Raw genomic sequence first — 20,056 nt, forward strand, 5'->3', positions numbered from 1 at the left:
AATTCAAATTCCCTTGGCCAAAGGATGGACTGAAGCTGGCTCTCCCAGAGCCACAGAGCTCTTGCTTTTGCTTGAATAGGAGAAATCGCAGAAAATGAAGCAAAAATCCTTATGAATAGAAAAGCAAGTGGAAAAAAAACAGTCATGTCATGAACTGAATTTTGCTCCCATGTTTTGCTCTATCTTCCAAGCTGGAACATCAATTTTTCACAAAGTTCCCATCCAGGAGGTCAGGCTAGTTAATCAGAGAAACTTATATAGAGACATAAGCTAGCAGGGACATACCTAGAATTATGTCTATTCTGGACAATTTTTGCCAGTTTCGTTAATTCTCCTTCTCTCTCTCTCTCTGGTATCTACAGGCGGTGTGTGTGTTTGTAAATAATAAGCTAGGATTTTCTGTTATCACTTGAGATTAAATCCCAAATACTAAAGCATGAATATGCTTTCATACTTGTTTCATTGTAATCTGGATGTTGGCAGGTAATTCCTATTTAAAACTCAAACTAGGACAAAAATGCACTATGATGTGGCAGCACTTTCTTTGCCGTAATTTCAAAGTCTGGCACTCAATCAGGCTTGCAAAATGTGGCTTGCAAGTCCTCTTGCTAAGCTTGCTTTCTAATCCTGACTGAACAATCTGCCATTTTGCTACAAGCCTAATAAAAGGCATGTGTTTAAAACCTCAGCACTGCATCTCTCCTGTTTTGTAGGTGTTTGGCAGCCCAAGGAAACTCTACAAATAAAAGAGAAATCTGAATAATCTAAGAATATCTAATATCTAATGTCTAATATCTAAGAATATATCAAAACTCAGGTGGAGTGGAAATAAGAGGAAGAAGATACAGCTCTCCTGAAAATGTGGTCGGAAATGGCAGCCTCCAACTGGGCATCCTGAAGTGGTGCAAGAATGGCTACTTTAAAGATAATACACCAGACCAGAAGTCAGAATAGAAAGACCAGGGCTGGCTTCCTGATTGTTCATGAGAAGGATTGGTTCCGTTCTCCTTCCCAACCACCTTTCTTCTCCAGCCTATGTCTTACCACCAGTTCTGCACCTCTCATTTCTACTTTTTTTCCTTTGGAGTTCATTCAAAGTTCTGCTCTCCACCTAGCAGTTGCAGAGTGTATCCGCCTAGCCTACTGTGCATTTCTAATAAGATAAATACTGGTCTCGATAATACTCAGAAAATGATTCCCTCATTCAACTTTCCTTCCTTCTCTGATGCCCTAATACACAAAGATTTGTCTTCTGCTGGAGGCACAAACTCTATCTGCAATACTGTGAGATTTCACAACCAGTGTCTGTTGTCTTTCCTTCCATCTAGCTATTCATCTACCTGACATCTTGCTCATCTAATGTCTGTTCATCTGGTGTCAAGTCATCTCACTTGTTAAGTGCTTCAAGTAGAAAAGTGGATTCAGAAGTGAGACGGTCATCTCAGAGGTCTGCATGTGTTTGTGTGTATGGCTCAAACGTACAGTTGCGTTTCTCAGGTTAGGAAGGAAAGATGGGACCATGGGCAGAAGGAATGAGATACAGAAGTAATGTAACAGGAGTGAGTGAAATAGTGTGTGAATGTGTTGTGATAGTGAGGTCTGTAATGCAATGGCAGGGACTTAATCAGAATGGCAAATGTGAACCATATGCTTGCAGGTGAAGAATAATGGGTAGAGCAGGGTAATAAGATTCATGATGGCTCCAAGTCATCTCCAAAACTCCAGGCCTAGGACAATCACTTCCCTAGCTAGCTTAGAGCAGTGTGCAAGCTATGTAACATCATTAAAGACTGTGTTGTTAGGGGTGAGAGAAAGCTGAGGGCTGAGAAAATTGTAGTGACCTCAACTGGCTGAATTCAAAACTGGCCCCAGATTCCCAGCACCCAAAAAATCTATTAAGCCACCTTTCAAAATGTCTTATGCTATGGAAATGAAGAAGGAGTGGACTCAAAATGCTGTGTTTGTAACTGGAAGTGGTGGAAAAAATAACTGAGGGCAATGAGAGATTATCATCATTACCACTGTTACATTTTGTCACCTGTGCTTAGCTGTGAATGAGACTGATTCTACTTGCTCAGCCAACATAAATAATTCATGTTGGCAAAGCTGAGGAGAGAACAAGTAGAAATGATGTGGTATTTGGTACTATTACTTCCTCTGCTCATTCATTTGAATTCTGTTACAGTAGAGATGGAGTCATGCTGTTTTGAACTTGTCTTGGTAAATGCTTTAAAATGTTATGGTTACTCTTGGTAGTACACTTAACTGTCTATATCAGACAGTATTTTAATATTTAAAAAAATAAATCCAGCCATTTTTATAAGATTTTTTAAACAATTTTTAATTTGTAAAAGTTCTTAGCAATGGAATGTAGAAAATCTGGAACACCTTCCTTTTTGAGTACTTTGAAAGTGACTGAAAGTGAGTAGTTTGAAAGAGGTTTAGTTCTCCTATTTAGACGCCTGTGGGTTAGCAGCTGAATATCAATAGTAAGGCCAGTGTACACTTGAAAGAAGGTGGATATCTAGCCACCTTTAAGAGTCCAGACCTAACAAACTCCATCTCTTAAGAGTCCAGATCAGGCCCTCTCAGAAATGTTATGGGGTGGCAGTACTTTAAAGAGCACTTTTTTCTTTTTTTTTTTTTTTTTTTTAGTGAATGCTACTGCTGATTTTGAGATGGTGTTAGATCAGAGGCATTAAACAGCTTTCTACAAAGAAGAAACCTGTTTTTGCTTCTGCCTGAGACATGAGAGGACTGATAAAAAAAAAAAAAAAAAAAAAAAAAGAAAGGATTTGTCAAAATACAGATGGAAAAGTACTTTCCAAATGATCATCTGTGATTTTTTACTGGAGTGCCTAAATATACCTAGCTCTAGCCTGTAAGCATGCTATGAACATAATGGAAAATGGGCTGTGTTCTGCCCCAGAGCCATGGTAGCCTGGTGAGGCCAGTCAGGTTGCAGGTCTCATGGTCATGAGCAGCCTGCTCTCGGTGGCCTTCCTTGAACAGGGTTTTGAACCAGATGACCCCAGAGATCCCTTCCCACCTCAGCCATTTGGTGGTTCTGTCTTAAGTCAACATGCGTAATCTGTGCTGCTGTCTCCTCCGTTTTCAAAGACTGCAATATTGTATATTTCTTTTTTATATATTGATCATTTGTGTAGAGGAAGATATAACCCTGGATGGAGCTCATTCTAGACTACAAGTTAAATGCTTTCCTTTTAATGTTGGGTTATTTCAATGAGAATACAACAGCTGTAAGAGACCCAGGTATGTGCAGTGGGTCGATGTAAGATTAGAAAGAAACTGAAGAAGCTGAAATGTCATGAGGAAACTACAAAGAGTGAAGTGATAAGATTTTTTTTTTATTTTTTTTTAGAATCTGTGTGGTTGCCAGTTTGTGTCCTAAATTGGGTAGCTGCTCTTGGAACTGCTGCATCTTTGCACTTACAGAATGGCAGTTAAACATGAAATATCTTAGAAAAGATAAAGCAAAACTGTCAAAAAAAATAGGAATAGGACTTCAAACAAAAAGGAAAAGTTTTTCCTATTTTTTTCCACCTCCTGTTTACCCTTTTGCCAACATTTGAAACAAAACCCCCTTGCTATCAACATATCAACTAACATCGTAACAGATGAGAAAACAGAGAAGAAATTACATTGTGAAAACACTACCAAAAATATTATCTCAAAATATGCTGTTCAGATATCCAAAATAGAATATGCCTTAGAAAATTCTGTAGCAGAAAATACAGAGATGACAGGTTTCAGATTTTAGAACAGGAAATATTCTTCCGTTTCTGACATTAGGAAGAAAATAATTTATATATATATAAACACATCAGATTCATGGTGTTTTATATTTAAAATCAGTTTTAAAATCCCTCTGGAAAGATTGATGAAAAATGTAAGTGTGGAGTTGGAACAGTCTTTTGTGCCTGTCAAAATGATGGCAGGCTGAATAATGGGATGATCATCCCAAGAAGGTCTTGGGCAGTGAAATTTAATTTCGGCAGAATATTAAGTATGCATATTTGGCAGTATCTACAGCCAGAATGTACTTCATAAGTGACACAAAAAAGACATAGTCCAAAATCAGTTATCCCTTATTTCTAGAATGTGGGAATGTTTTATTGCATGAAAGTTCATTCACTCTAAATATATTCCTTTGCTTTTTATTCGTTCCTTCATCCTTGGCAAGTGAAAAGCAGAAGGAGCAGAGAACTGCTGTGAAGAAGTTCTGTTTGGTTGTTATCCAAGTCCTTTGGTGCAAGGTTTACAAAAATCTGAAGCAGAGATATCTGTCAGCAGACTCTTAGAATCAATGGTCTGCAAATGCTCACAGATTTCCTCTTTCCCCCATCCCTCAGCATCCCCTGCAATAATCATATTGCTGATTAGAAAGGAGTTGATATGACTGTAGCCAAAACAAGAAGTTTTTCTTTCTGGGAAGTGGAAGTAACAAGGAAAGAGTATCTTGCTTCTGTTTTGACTAATTATTTATTTTTGTCATAAGAAAATATTGTTGTGGTTTGCTTTGGCGCTGGCTTTGATCCAGTAAATATGTATATATATATGTTGGATGTGTGTGTAAGTGTGCACGCGTGCACTGATATGACTTGAAGGTTTCAAGATTTTCTGGGTTTTCCATTGTACTATACATGCTGCATTGTTTTGTGGATTAAAGTCTTATGGAAAAGGTGCTGGTCAAATAAAAAAGAAAGGGCCACCTAACAAAAAAGCCATCTGTTCTTCTGCCACAAATCCGAAAAAAAAAAAAAAGTCTATTCTGAGTCACTTGCATGGTTTGGACATCCTGCCTTCTCAGTGTGCATATACAGTACATTTAAGCTCACATCAGAGACCTTCCTGGTTGGCATTGGCTAAAGACTCTGTGAATATGCTGAAGATATGGGCTCCAAGAGAAAAAAAACAAGCTGCTGAAAACAAAATGTTAACACTTTTGTAAATCTGCCAAGTTTTTTCAATGTAACTGCCAACAGTTTGATGTTCAGAGGAACTCAGCAGAATTGCTAACATGCATGCTGCATAAATGGCTATTCATTAGAAAGATGCTGTAGTTTATATGTGACTGCTTTCTTTGGCTGGCTAATATATCAAGTATGGTACTTGTTTTGTACTGTGAAAAACTTTCTCCATTACCATAGTAACCTCTTGCATGTTGGCGGAAGCTGATGTCATTCATGGCATTATTCATTCCTAGTGAATTGGTCCTCAAAGTGCTAACAAGTTCCAGGGAGATAAAGAAGACTAAGTATACATTCTGGTTAAACATGATTTAACCCTTTCACCTCACCAGGTCCCTGGAGATATATAGGTAAACATATTTCAGATATACACATATATGTATTCAATTTCTCCAATGTTGCTAAGGGAGAATATCATGTTTATCTAGCATAATTCTGACTTAAAGAGTAAAGGCAAGGCTCCTCCATCATTCTGTTGAGGTTGGTTGTTTTTTTTTCTTTTTTTTTTCCTCTGAGACCTCAGTATTAGAGGAAAACCTTCCTTACTTAAAGAAAAATAATTTAGTCTTTTTAATGTTTATCTATTCACCTGAAGTTACTTCATTCTTCATCATTGCTGATAGTATTGTACAATATAAGCCATTTGTTCTCTAAGTATCTTTACAACTACTATTACATAAGTCTAAAGTTTGAATAGGATTTTCATTGTACGTGTTTTACAGATATTCTGTTATTAAAGAAATAGCACAAAGTTGGGCATTTTCCTCTTTCACAATTCATATTAAATAAGCGTGGTGTTTTTTTGATTGGAGTGGGAACAGGATCAAACTGTAGAGGAAGGCATACCTTGCCTGAAGTAACATATAACCTAGAGGTCTTAATACCTTCTATAGTTCCTTTGTCTATGAGCTTATTTTCTCATGTACAGTAGCGGGAGGCGTGTGTGTGATGACAAAGGGCTCTTCATCAATTCCAGGCCAAGAATGGGGAGGCAGTAGGGCTTCACCCTGAAACTTTTTCCGTCTCCTTTTTATACATATGTACACACATGTAGGGAGAGGAAGAGTATCTGTGTCCAAGCATGGAGGGACAGAGAAGAGAAAGAAAATTACTCTTGCCACATGTGGCACAGATCTGTGACTAATATAAAGGGAGAAAGGAGTGGCATGGAAATGAACTTGCAGGAGGTTGGTTCTACTGGATTTGTTGAAGGAGACTCTATAAATTTTGATGTAATTTTCTTGTTAGGTCTGTGTAACATTTGCTGTTTCTTCACTACAGAGGTGAAATCTGCAGGTATTAACCCTTAATCAGACTTAAAAGAAGCTGACATTATGCATTTTAGTCCATACTGTAATCTATCCAGACAGCATAACATGGTGTCATTAATGGACATAGCCTACAAACCAGGCTGTCTTAATTAAGCCTTTGTGTAAACTCAGCGATAGACAGCTTATTCTTATTGAAAGCTGAGCGCCTTGTTTTCTCTCTGTACTTGTTGATTGCATCTAAACTGTGGGATCAGATATTCCACCACTCATTTCCAATAGATCACAATGATAAAGGGATTAAGGCTGTAGACCTTATTCTATGTCATACCTCTCCCATACTTTTAAGAGAGCCTTTTAAAATTCCCACCTAAACACACAGACTTATTTTCTAATTTACAGATTTGCCTAAATGTAGAGACCTGAGCTTTCCATTTTCCCCACACTTTTATTAAGCTAATGTATTAGTCTTTATATTTTATTACAATTCATTTCAATCCTATTGCCATTTGTGCAAGCTGGTATTAAGAAGTGTAGAATATTATGCTCAGTTGGAAGGAGTAGCAGATTAAGGAGCAATTTTTTCAAATTAGCTAGGTGACTTCTATATTCTATATCCCTTGTTTCACAGTCTGATCTCTCTTTAAGAAATCTGACAGTCCTGGAACATCGGGCACTAGGTCTAACAAATTTCCGGAGATCAAAGAAATTCTACCTGCAAGAAGTCTTCCTGAAATAAAAGTGGAATTTCTGGAAGGCATAGATTGCCATTTGAAATGTACATATCTTACTTGCTGGCAAACTATTCTTTCACCTGTTTTGTTTTCTGTATTTCTGTTCTGAGACTTCATCTTGCACGTGAAGCAGAGAACCTGCCAGCTCAGATTCTTTGGCTAGGGTTGAGTATGCTAAGAATGTCTTGCTGTAGAATTTAAAAAACTGTACTGAAGTTATTTCCAAAGAAGTCCTCAAGAGCACATTAACATACAAAGTTTGCTTCAGAAGCTAGCTTGGAAGGAAGCAGCATTTTGCCAAGCTTCCCCCACAAACAAAATTCTCTATATGATATATCCTCCTTTTAGGGACAGGATATTGAAGTTGAAGACTTTCAATATGTCACCATACTGTTTGGGCTAGCTTCTGTCTCACAGAGTTTGAACACATCTCCTGAGCTCCCTACAGTCAGTTTTTTCTCCACTGAGACTCACATGCATCATTGGTTGCTTAAAGCCTGGTTCTTCTTAGGTTGAGGAAAAAATTATTCAGTCATACTTACACAAAACCCATGGACAACAAGAGTGACACACCACATATGTGGCATATGTCTCTATAAATTAATTCATTTCTTAGCACTCTTTCATTGAAATAATAATGATGACACCATGTATTTGAAATAGTATCTCACTGAAATGAATTAGAAGTCTCATTACTATTATTGTACATGTGCTGTGTAGTCTCAGACAGACTCCCTCTACTCTGCTCGTGCAAAGGATAATGCAAGACATCTCTGCTCCTGGGTGATTTTGTCAAGGCTGTCATGGTAAGCAGGGGATTGGAAATACAGTGGCAAGAGCTTTGGCTTTTTATTTGAAAGAAATCGAGGCCATGGTGCACAAGACAAACTGGCTCAGTCTAAATCCTAGCTTTGTTAGCTGCTGGTATAGATAGCAGGGGGTTAGATAAAGGGGTCATGAACACCTGAGTTGTTGAGGTGTTGGAATCTGGAATGAGTATTACTGTCAAAATCAATGCGTGTCTGGTTTCTATAAATATATAGTTATTAGTCTGCTGAGCTATAGTGACAAGAAGTCATTTTTTTCATTATTCGTTTCTTTGCTGATTCCAAAATCTTCTTCTGAATTTGTAAATTCATCTAATTTCATTTGAATCATACAATTCAAGTCAATATTAATTTGCTAATTTAAAGCTCAACATAAGGACTGAATTTTGTACACATATAAAAGTATAACTAAATCAATGTACAAACTTCACAGACTTGCCACTGTTGCTTTGATTCCACTAGTAAGACACTTGAATAAGGATTATTTTGTTGTTTGCAAAGTCAGAGATCTACCAAAACTAATGGAAAGGTCATGTTTTATTATGCCTACCTGGTTGGTTAAGTCATCTGAGGAATTTGTCAATTCCCTGTATAAGATTACAAGTAAAATGCTGGTTTTGTTAATGATCTCCAGAGAATTTCAGGAACCAAACCTGCAATTCACCTGTGATTCACGTTTTCCTAAAGAATGTAAAAGTGGTTAGCAAACCATTTATTTTCAGAATAAGTTTTCAATTAATGTTATAAAAAAATATTTTATTGGAATTTAAGACAATTGGACAAAAACTGGGCTAGTTCTCTATTAAAAAATAGTTTTACTTTACTAAACAAAATGTGCTGAGATTCATTTAACTAAATGATTATAGGCACTTTTGAGAATCACTCAATCTGTGCAGACGAAATATGCCTAAAGACCCTCTAAGGCTATGGCATGGATATGTTAGTGTAAAAAGTTTCTATAAGACACATGCCCATCCCTAGTCCTTTGGCCCACACCAGAAGACACTGCATCCAGAAGATCAAACCTTTTTTTTGCTGGATGTAGTAATTCCCAGCTTTATGAACAGCTCCATGAAACTATTTTAAAGGTGGTTTCAGTCTGCTACCAAACTGTGAAGACCTAGCAGCTGTTAAGCTATTGTCTAAGCTAAACTAAAGTGTAGGCAAGCCACTTACAGACAGTGTTCAACCACCAGTTGGAGACAACCAGGCTGATTTTCCTGTGGAGTGGAAGAATATCAGTGATGATTGCTCAGATGTGACCGCCTAGGATGTGGAAAAAGGGGCGCCTGGCAAAGTTGATGCTGTGGCCCTGAATAATGAGGTCTTTATCTGTTTATCAACGATGGTGGGGGATGGCATAGAGTTACACGGAGATACAGGATGTTTAATCATCATCATTTTTTTCTGGAGATGTGTTTGTCCTCCACCTTTTACCCTTCTTTCTCCTGCTTCCCTCTCTTCTCCTTCACTTGTGATTGTGTACAAGGTGTCAAGTTCCTCTGAAGTACCTCACACTTACACCTTCACGCATCTCTTGCCAAGAGAGCCATGCTTTACTCCCCCATCTCTTTAGTTTCGTTGCTATCTCTGCCTCTGAATAGTCACTGAAAATGGCTTTAGGGTATCTGTGCTGGAGTACTTGGAGCACAGCAGTGATGCGGTTTGCCTGAACTATGTAAGAACGTTGTAAGGGTTATGTATTTTTGGCATTTCCCCCATGTTTTTCCAAGAGCGTGGCCCAGAAAAAACCTCTGACTAAGCAATGTAAACATCTGAGGAATGTGACCTGCAGAGTGCTGCCACATGCCATGTAGCAGGAGAGCACAGATACAGCCAATGATTTGAGATAGCGTCTTTTGCTGAGTAAGCTGCTTCATTAGAGCTCATGTTTGCAGCACCGTATGATGTTTTCATTACAAAATAATATGCTTATCAGTAATAAAATGAAAGCTTCTGTGGCAAGTGAGATGAGAGTTAAATTTCTATACATCAAGATCATGACATTTTTTGTCTGAATGCATTTACAGACAGTATTAAACTGATAAAAGGATATAAGAACATGAATACCATTTTTAAAGATTCAGCATTTCTGAGGCCCATGAAATCACAATTTCATCCTACAGACTTCTTAAGACAGCAGAAACACTCCCTTTTCCCAGTAGAATGTAAGTAAAACCATTGGAAAGAGTGGGGGGATTGAAGTAAAGGATCAGCTGGCTGACCCATGGAGAACAAGTGTCTAGGGCATTTGCTTGGCATATCAGAAACACATATTCATTTTAGGACTCTGCCTTATTCAGGCTAGGGATTAATCCTCATTGGAATAATGCAGAATAGATCCTCTCATTTTCAGCAGCTACACTGTCCATTTAGAAATTCTGGTAGGATAAGGGCATGCACGTTATTATTTACTATAGTTCACTGAATACAGAGTAAGTGTAAACTCTGGTAATCTGATTGCTTTTTTGCACACCCTTCCCTTGAGAAAGTTTTTCCTGACAAAAGTAGCTTTTGAACTGGCAGTATTAAGGAACTGGATGTAATTCCAGTGAATAAAAAGTTCCTCTCAAAATACGAGTTTATAAAAATGATTCATTAAGAATTTAGAATAAACAAAGCCACACTGTAACCAGATGTAACTGAACAAAATAAAGTTACATAAAATACAGCTAAATACAGATATTCCCTGCCTTACATTGTTACACCAGTCATGAAGCTAGTGGTTTTCAACCTTAAAAATAAAGAATTTTCTGCACCTGACCCCAGTACGTAAATCACTCACATAGAGATGTACATGATAAGAATCTGTGGCACAGTTGCCTGAAATACTCATTTCACAAGTCTCTAGAATGCCTAAATGTAAGTTTTCAGAGCATTTACTGTTACCATCATAACATATTTCCCTCTGTAGAAGCCAAGGCCATCTAATTCATTATTTAAAATGCAGCCATCACCAAGCAGCTGAAGCTCTTGGTAATCCAATCCTCAATTAACACATCAACAATCAGTAGTTTTATTGTTGTGATAGGCCCTTGTGGAGTCATAAATTCACATCAGCAGCAGTGTTATTCAGAGGTTAGTAGCTGCTCCAGTATTTCCAATCTTGTACTTCCCCAAACTAATTGTCATGAAGATATGTGGCGTATTAAAATACTATGGACCTCAATTAATGCAAACCCATGAATAGAAATCTATGGCTTTGTCAATTTGCCCAAGCTTAGCATTTGATCCTGTGTATAGAATGGATCTAGAGAAACAGAAAATCCATAGCAATGGAAAAGGAAACCTTTGAATATGGCACATGAGATAAATTTTGATACTTCCTTTTTAACTTGCCTTGCTTGTACCAGCATCAAAATGACCTACCCAATCCTGTAATTTGTTCACTGCCAGAATAGAAAATGATATATGACTCTCCAGGTTAGGATATAGAATTTTTATCTAGAAAACAAGTCCTTATTGATGAATTTAGCTAATAGAATTGTGGAAAGAAAGCAATCAGAGCAGACCATTGTCTAATCTGAAAAATAAATAAACACTGATGAATATAATAAGAAGTGACAGACACAAAAATACTGTGAAATTCATATACACTTGAATGGATACATTTTTTTTCTCCTTGACTACCTTTCATAATGTTTCATTAACCTTGGTGGAGAACTTCAGCAGAGACATTTATTCACTAGAGCCATGGAAGTCAGGCTGTTTTATGTTGGTTATGTATAAAAACGTTTTTTGTTCTGAAAGAAAAACTCCTCCTTTCCCTTTTCTTTTTCTCTGTTCCCCGTTCTCTATTCCCGATGTTTTTATCATGCTATGTGACTTCTTCTTTAAAAATAGTGGTCTTTACTGTGGTCAGTCGATATCAAGCAATAGAGGGCAATCCTTTGATGTGTATATTTTAGGTCACTTTCGTCTCTTCGTATTTTTGCATCATCTAACATGTCTGTAGCCATGGTAGATTACTTCCTTACCTGCCACGTTAATTTCTTTGACATAGAAATGCCTATATGTTTCATTGCAGCTGAACTGAAATGCCTTCAAAGTTAGAAAAACAGGTATTTTTGGCATCATTAAAAATATGCCCTCTCCCTTTCCTTGTCTCCAATCTTCTCTGACCCTGCTTCTCCACTTTTCTTTCCTGAGATTTCTACGGTTCTGTCTAGAAACCTGTTGCTGTCCTCACTTCACCCCATGCAATTCACACAAAACTAGTGTCTCCCAGCTTTCAGGCAGTGATTCACACCTCCTACCTAAGCTTTAAGCTGTCAAACTACAGAAGTTTTTCTTTCAAATGACTGTTCTGTTAAAAAGCATCCAACACATCTACATAGTATGTGCCATAGCTGTTGGGGACAAGAAGAGACAACGTTATACACCTCTCCAACATGCACAGCTGAAATTATATTTCCATAGAAAATGTGAAGTCTAAAAGAAATATACAAGTTGAATATATCCTAAGAATAGTGTGGGGTTAACATGAACTTTACTTTGACTCCATTTGGAGTAAAAAAGGGTGAAAAAGTGAAAGCTGATCCCCTTGAACATAGGAGGGCAGCCTCAAAGCAGCCACAGAGGTTCAGTTCTTCTTCCCATCAGACTGAAACTTCACTGCAAGGAGTGCTGTTCACATTCACAGTATGCCATGGCATGCTTGGCATTTTGGTAAAGCTCATGCCATGGGAATTTGCATGTCTTCTTATAGATGGTCTCTACACTTTTATTTGCAAAGATACTTGTTGTACCCACACCGGAATTTCCCACCAGTAGTAGGTTACAGAAAGGAGTTGATTGGCAGTTCAAAATGATTTCAAATTCCTCCTGATTCAGGATTTCATCCCCTGAATGGATATATAATGACATGCTCTGAGGGAGGAGCAAGGAGCAATCATTTGTTTACAGGTTGGTGTCACATATGATAGTAATTTAGATTCATAACTATCAATAAAAGAATGCATATATATTTGCAACAGCATTCTTGATAGGCTGCACGTAGCTCAGCCACATTCTTTTCATACTGGAGATTGAAAAGATGCAGTTAACACTAGCGGGTGATCTTAACTCACTATTACAAAGGTTTTACCCCAAATTAATAGTTTTGTTCAAAAGGCATATAAATTATTTCTACAGTAAACATTATTAACCAATTTATATATCGTAATTTTTTTTATTGTTGTTGCCTTCTAATTCATGGCTTTGCAAAAGCTGAGTTTCACATGTTACTAGGTCAGCAAACAGATGAACACCAAGAAATTGGGTGTGTATACACTGGATGTGAAGAAAAACTGACCATTTAAGTCTGCTAATAGAGAAGGAATCCAGAAACAATATTTCTATTTTAATGAAATATTGTCAGTTTAGTGGAATGATTCCATAGTTATTCACTGTTGCAATGATATTTTGATGTGGACTGCGTGCTGGGAGCTGGTATGCCTGCTGCACAGTGCTGTGCCCTGCAAAGACGCTGGGGATAGATTGTGCGCAGGGGCCAGCAGAGCCACGCTGGTGCAGCCCGCGCTCCTGCCAAGACGATGCTGATGGGTCGTGGCAGCAGTGCAGCGGCACTGCATGTGCTGTCAGTGCTGTCACGTTAAGAGCCAGCCAGGTGCTTCTCCCTGGCACTGAACTTTAGTGCTAGAGAAGCAGGTGTGGGGAAAACGACTGGGGATGCTGGGGGAATAGGGAGGCCTTGGTTCAGTGCCTTGCTCCTGTGGCTGTCATCAGTTCTCCAGGCACGCACAAGGAGTCAGGTCTTCCCTCCGCCTGCTGGTGCATCCTGTCTATAAAGTAACAAAATCCTTCTTTGTCTAACAGTCCATTTGTGCCATGCAAATTAAATACTGTACATCGGAGGAGCGAGGTTTAAGACACCCTCTCTTCTGAGCTCTTCCTATGAAGGTGAGTTTCACAGGGTGGTTAAATCAAACTGGTGGCTGTCTGCTGCCCCAAATCCCAGTCCCTGTCTCCTCTCCCCGGCACTACAGCTGCTCTCTGCTTCTTTCTCAGCTACGCAGCACTCACTCTCAGTGTCCGTTCAAGAAGCTAAACTAGCTATGGAAATAAGCTAGCTTTCTACTGGTTTTGCTCCAACAGAGGAAGCGTCAGGAGCAGGACCGCCACCTTTAGAGCAGCAGATAGCTCCAAAACCACCTTAGCTGCATTGCAAAACCACGCCTTAGCGAAAGCAGCAACCCAGGTCACTGCTGGAGAGTCCTGTGTGATCTAATCCTTTCCGTGCTGTGTTAAAGTGATGGTGGCATCAGCAAGTGTCAAGATACGGGGGCTTTTTTGCACACCTGTGCTCCTGTTTCTCTTCTTCCTAGAACCAAAAATGAATTAACTATTCATTTCATAGTATGTAGCCTTGGTTCTTCTGAACTTTTTTGGCTTTCTCACTTTTGAGAAACTCTTTCAGCTTGCAGGGACTTTCCTCTACACACGCACCACCTCAATGAGTTTCAGCACAACCAGCTTTGTAAATAAACTTTTGAATGTCAGTGTTTGCTAGAATGTGGTCACCTCAGGAGCACTGGTAACATTTCTTTTTGGCTTGAAATGACTGCTTTTAAGTAATAGTCTAATGTGTCAGATAGGATACAGTTAGTGTACGTCATGCTTTTGGAAAACAAAATGAACTGCAAAGGTATGGACCTGGTGTGCCTTAACTGAGGCACTGAGAACATCTATTGCTTCATTTCCATTTTAGATGCCTAGCCCCTAGTCCTTGAAGCAGGGAAGGTGACTTTAGAGTAAAAGTCTGCATTACTCAAGCAGTGAAAGAAATAGGCACCACAAAAGGCTGCTAGGAGATCCTTACCACCTGAGACATCAGTCTTTCTGGGCTGAGTTGAAATCAATAGAAAATGACAGATCTTATGCATGAAAGTTGCTTATCAAGTGCAGGAAGGAAGTTACCTGTCTTCTGCGTAACAGCTGATTATTTAGAGTGCTTGGCAAGCGAGCGATAGGGCCATTATAGGCTTTCCTCAGCTTCCTCCCCCCAAGAGTTTCAATTCACTTTCTGAAACAGTGCTTCATTGAGGTCTCAAGGCGTGATGAGGCTTTGGGAAAAAGCAAATAGGATGTTCCATCCCTGTTAGGCCAGAGGGCAGCCAGACTGCTGTCAAGGAGCCAGAAGACATCATTTAGGCATTTAACCTACAGGAGGCCAAACGTGGGTCTACACTGCTGCTACTACGAGCATCACCAGGATAAAAACTATCGTGGGAGCACATTTCCTAACTGAGCCCCTCAGTCACAAAGCTAGAGGCTGGGTTCTCCTCGTCTCAGTCCTTCTGCCCTTGTAGCTCCTTCACTCCTGCTGTGCAGTGGCTTCAGCTTCCAGATGCAGGGCAGAGAGGGCTCTGTTCCCAAATCCCCCTGCCCATGAGAGAGCACTCACCTGGATTATAGTTTGAATAATCCATCTGCAGGGACACTAAATATTCCAGCACCAGGTAGTGGACTCTTAAAACTTTGTGTGAAGCTAGTTGTGGTCAGATATGTGGCTGGCACCTTGGAAAAGCACCTTTTCTCTGGAAAGCTTGAGTGAAGTTCAGAGGTGGGATGCTTGTGTTTGGATCACAGCTGAGTTTTAATGGGGACAGGTGCCTGTGTGCCTACACTGCCCGCCTCCAGTGGGTGCAGGTGCCATCGTCAGGTGAGCACCATTCAGGACGTGTGAGGAGTAAAATGGATGCAGGGATGTGTATTAAGGGGTACTTACCTCAGCCGCTAGTTAAGCAGCTTCTCATCTGTGAGCAATATGTCTTAACAGCCAGTCTCCCCACGCGATAAGCTGCCAAAAGACTTCTTTGTCACCAGAGACTTGTGGCTTTGCTGCCTTTATGCTTTCTGCCTATAGTGCCAGCACACACAGCACTAAAGCAGCAGGGCGTGAGCAAGCTGCTTATAGTACCGGGACAGAAATAGACGCATCCAAGCTGCCATTTGTTTCGAAACTACAAACCTCGTAAGAAGTGTTGTTTTTTAGCCTGCATCTCACGGGGTGATAACGGTGACATTCTCAGTGTTTCCCTTTTGTTGGGCATTACGTGCCGGCGGGGAACCAAGGGGGCCTTTGTTGTGCTCAACTCCATCCAGACCCCTCCAACCTCAACAGCCCCCTTCCCTCAGGCTCCTTCCCCAAAGGAGGCGGGCGGGCAATGAACTTAGGGGGAATAAAACAACAAAAAAAACTCAGAAAAGCGGTGGCGGGGGGGGGGTGGAGAAAGAAAGCGGGCAGGTACCGGGGCGGGGCGGCACGGAGGGGGCCGCTCCCCTGCCCGGGCACCGCAGGGAGGCGTCTGCGAGCAGAGCCGGGGGAGCGGGCACGGCTCGGCTCGGCTCGGCACGGCTGGGCGAGGGGCAGGGAGCAGGGAGCACTGTGCCGGGGAGGAAGACCACGGCAGAAAGTGGAAGTGCCCGAGCAGCCGGAGGAGAGGCGGTTCTGTGCCCGGCCGCCGCCGAGGCCGCGTCCCCCTGAGGTGAGTGCCGGGGGTCGGGGGGCTGCTCCGCGGGGCCCCCGGGGGAGGGAGGTGCGTTTTGTGGGGCTTTGCGGTTTTATTTTGAATAAGCGCGTTTATTTGTAGAGGTCTTTATTCCGTCTGCGTGCCCTGCCCGGGGGAAGGTGGGAGCTGCTGCGGGTGGTGGGGAGGGGGACAGCCGCGGCCGGGGCCCCCCCTTCGTCGTGATCGGCCTGGCACTGTGCTGCCGGGGTTTTTCTGATAAAAGGTGTGGTTTTTTTTTTTTTTCTTTTTTGGTTATTATTGGAGGTGTCGGCGGGGCTCGCCCCCTCCAGCCTCCTCAGGTGGCTCCTGGCCGGGCGCCCCCCCGGCCCCACGTCTGGCGGCTGGGAGCCCCCTCCGGGAGGGGCAGGGGCTGGGGGGCTTTTCCTTCCCTCTGAGGGGTCAGGGTAGGGGGTTTGGGGAGGGGGACAAGCCGGCTCTCCCCCCGAGGGACGCTTTTGAACTTCAGTTCTGTGCCCCAAGTGGAAAAGGAGCAAGGAGAGGCTGGTTAGGCTCGTTATTAGGGCTTTTTGTACCCAAACCGAGCAGGCAGTGTTGAAGTAGTGGCTTTTCAGGCAGCGTTTTACGCTGCGAATGATTTTTTGGGGGTGTAAAACCGTGGCCTTTTGCTGGGTGTAGGGTAAGTTGAGACTTCAGAGCACATCTCACAGGCTGGCGATGAGGAGCTGTGTGCACGCAGCAGGCTCATGGTGATGGGACAAGTTCTCCTGGCTGGAGCATTGTTGAGGAGCAGCAGGGATGCCATTAGAAGTACCAGCAAGGGCTGGGATTAGGGTGGTTGGTGGAGCAGGGCTCTGAACCGTTGCAATGATTTTGTGTTACAGTAGCGTTCGAGAAATCCCAGCTGTAAATCACATTATACAGAGGGAAAGCCAGCCCTTGGCCTCAAGGGATGACATAGGTACAGCAAGCACTTTGTAAGGGGAAGGAACAGGGAGGAAGCTATTTGTCTGATGTTACATAGGTTAGACCAGAACTGGAAAGTTTCCAGACTGAAACTGTCTTTGTATATTCTGTTATAATATTATTTTTTTTTCATTGTGAGCTGAGCCTTAATTATGGAATAATTTTGCAAGCAGTAGCAATAATGCTAGAAGTACGGTATGCAGAACATGTGGAGAATGGGTAAACGACCAAAATCTTCTAATTGGAAGATCAAAATAATTCCAGCTGGGTAGAGTATACAGAATGATTTCAATAAATCTGCCTAGGGCGTAGTATATTTAAAAATTGTACAGGAGGAATTAAATGGAGCTTGAGCGGTTTGGAATTTGTAACGCTGGCTGAGGCAACTGACCATCGTGAAACAGTGGTTTATTGTGCTGCTTTGAAATCACTCTTGCATTTTATGCTAGCATGATGTTACTTTAAGTAGTACTATTATTTCAAACCAGCATAATGAGATGAAAAGCACTTGGCATGCGCTCCTGTAAAACAACATTTTGAGTGCTAAATTCAGATCTTTGCTTGAAGGTATCCATAAAACACCATGCTTATGTAGGGTGTCGTACCAAGAAAAATAGCCATCTAGGTTAAAGCTGTCTTAAAACATTTTTGTCAGAATGACAGTTTCAACCACAATCTTACTCGTTTGGAGGAGAATGATTTCTTAGCTTAGACGTGGAAACTCTGACAAAATGATCGTGAGATAAGTGCCCATAATAAATGGGACACTAACAAGATGGATTACAGGTTTGGACATGGGCCTCTTCCATCTCACCTGATTGTCTTAACCAGCAAGCTATTTCAGAGTGCGATTTGTTTGCTTGTTTCACAGAAAATGTGCTTAAATATCCAGCTTAAACCTCTGAGCACCACAGTGCTTTGTTCACTTGTGAGAGATAACAGGAAATAGTCTTCATACCCAAATAATCCTTTTATCCAGGTTTGCGTGAACGCTTTTTTTGTTTGTACAATTCTGTGATAAATGACAAACTAGAAAACTTCCCGTTTGCTTTAAAATAAATGAAAAAGGCAGCATAGTCCAAAAGCACTCTGTAATGCCCTGTATCTCAGGTTAAGCCTGTATCTTGGCTTGTTACTGTCTTCCAGATTGTCGCCTAGCAAACCTCACTTGCACATTCTGTGTTTTTTTTTCCACTTCATCTTCTTTCTGCCACTGTTATTAAGATAATTGTAGCTAATGAACATAGGAAAATGTTGTAATCCTGCACAAAATTAGCAGTAATTGGGGATGTTGTTGATGATGTCTGGAAATACCATGTTGTCACATGTTGTCAACAATAACAGCTGCTGGAGACACTTGCCATTTTGTGGGCCAGGCCTGCTGGCTTAAGACTCTGCCAGCTTCATGTGAAGTACAATTTGTTGCATCTTTGTGAAGGAAAAAAAAAGGCAAAGATTTTTTTTTTGAATCAATGAAGTAAAAGAACATTGTTGGCAAACAGCTAACTAACCTTTGCACTTAGATTTGTTAATTTTCCCTAAGGTGTGTGTGTTTCATGTGCTGCCAAGCCTAGCTGTTAATTCATTTAGCTTCTTAGAGATGTGCCACAGTAATCAAAAAACCAGCAACATATATATGTTATATATATATATATATATTGCTATTCACACATCCTTTTTGTGGAGTAATTGTTAATAAGTTGTGCTCTGATTCATGGCCAGTCTTATACAAACAGAAGAGGAGGGTTGGATTACAGATTTTGATTGTAAATGCTTCACTGTAAAATATCACTCTCCTGAATTTCTAGAACCATTAATGTGGCCATTACATGTCTTTGGTCATGGAGTGATTGTTTCCTTCCCTAAAATATTTGAGATCTTGAAAGCTCTGTGATGCAACTTCAGAGATCTTAGTTCCCCTTGGGGCTGGAAAACAGGAAAGTAAAAAAGCACAGCTTTAGGAAGCTGTGCAGGACCGGGATTCAAATCTTGATTGTGGCAAACCTAGGTGTCAGCTGCCGGGCAGTGTAGCTGAGATGTGGTCAGAGTGTTACTGTGTTTGTTTTTTCCCGAAAATGACATCCTGGGTTTGCAACACCATTGTGAGAAAGGCTTTTGCCTTAGCAGAACTTGCACTTTCTGACCAAGCACGCTGCTTTAGTCACAATATCTCTGGCCATCTCTGGTGTTAACGAGTGTTTGAATACAGAGGGCTGGGTGTATCCATTGGAAAATTGAGGTTACTGTAAGTTGCAGCAGGAGAAAAATAATGTTTGAGAAAGTCATTCATTCTGTTGTGCTGTATGAACTCCTGTGGCTGTAGGAAGCGTATGATAGGTTTTCATTTCTAATGGATGTGGCAAATACTTTGTTTTTGCTGGGTTAATTGCTGTGGTATTAAGCAAAGAGGAATGTTAAATGGTAGATGTAAAGTAAAATAAGAAATCCAACGATGGGGCCTCACGGGTAAATACCTTCAGGGTGGCTGAAATAACTGGGATTTTTGGGTCATGTGTAGAGAAATTGCTGTTTCCAGACAGGTTAACACTGGCTTGTTCCTTTCTGGAATTGAATGTGGGTGGGGAAGGTGTCAAATCTGAACTTCAGTGGCCTCCAAAAGAGGGAAGAGCAGGAGCATCCTGAGTCAGATGCAGACACTGTGGTAACCAAGCTGATTTTTCTGGTGCTTTTGGGTGTAAACCACTCTCAGTGGAGCTGGTGGGAGAAAGACTAAATTCCAGAGAGAAAACACACGTTCTTCCAAAATACAGCTTTGTTGTTGTTTTTTAAGCAGCTGAT

General features: G+C 40.8%; 1 protein-coding gene across 2 annotated transcripts in view; it reads left to right on the forward strand.

Moving 5' to 3' along the window:
* The first annotated feature begins 16,060 nt into the window (after positions 1 to 16,060).
* MYO16 (myosin XVI) overlaps positions 16,061 to 20,056 on the forward strand; it is a 386,560-nt gene continuing 382,564 nt past the window's right edge. For both annotated transcript variants that reach the window (XM_080577669.1, XM_080577670.1), the window contains exon 1: positions 16,061 to 16,309. The gene's annotated coding sequence lies outside the window, so the exon portion shown is untranslated. The remainder of the gene's footprint in view (positions 16,310 to 20,056) is intronic.

Source organism: Anser brachyrhynchus (genome assembly GCF_964034855.1).
Source record: "Anser brachyrhynchus genome assembly, chromosome: 1".
Taxonomy (NCBI): domain Eukaryota; kingdom Metazoa; phylum Chordata; class Aves; order Anseriformes; family Anatidae; genus Anser; species Anser brachyrhynchus.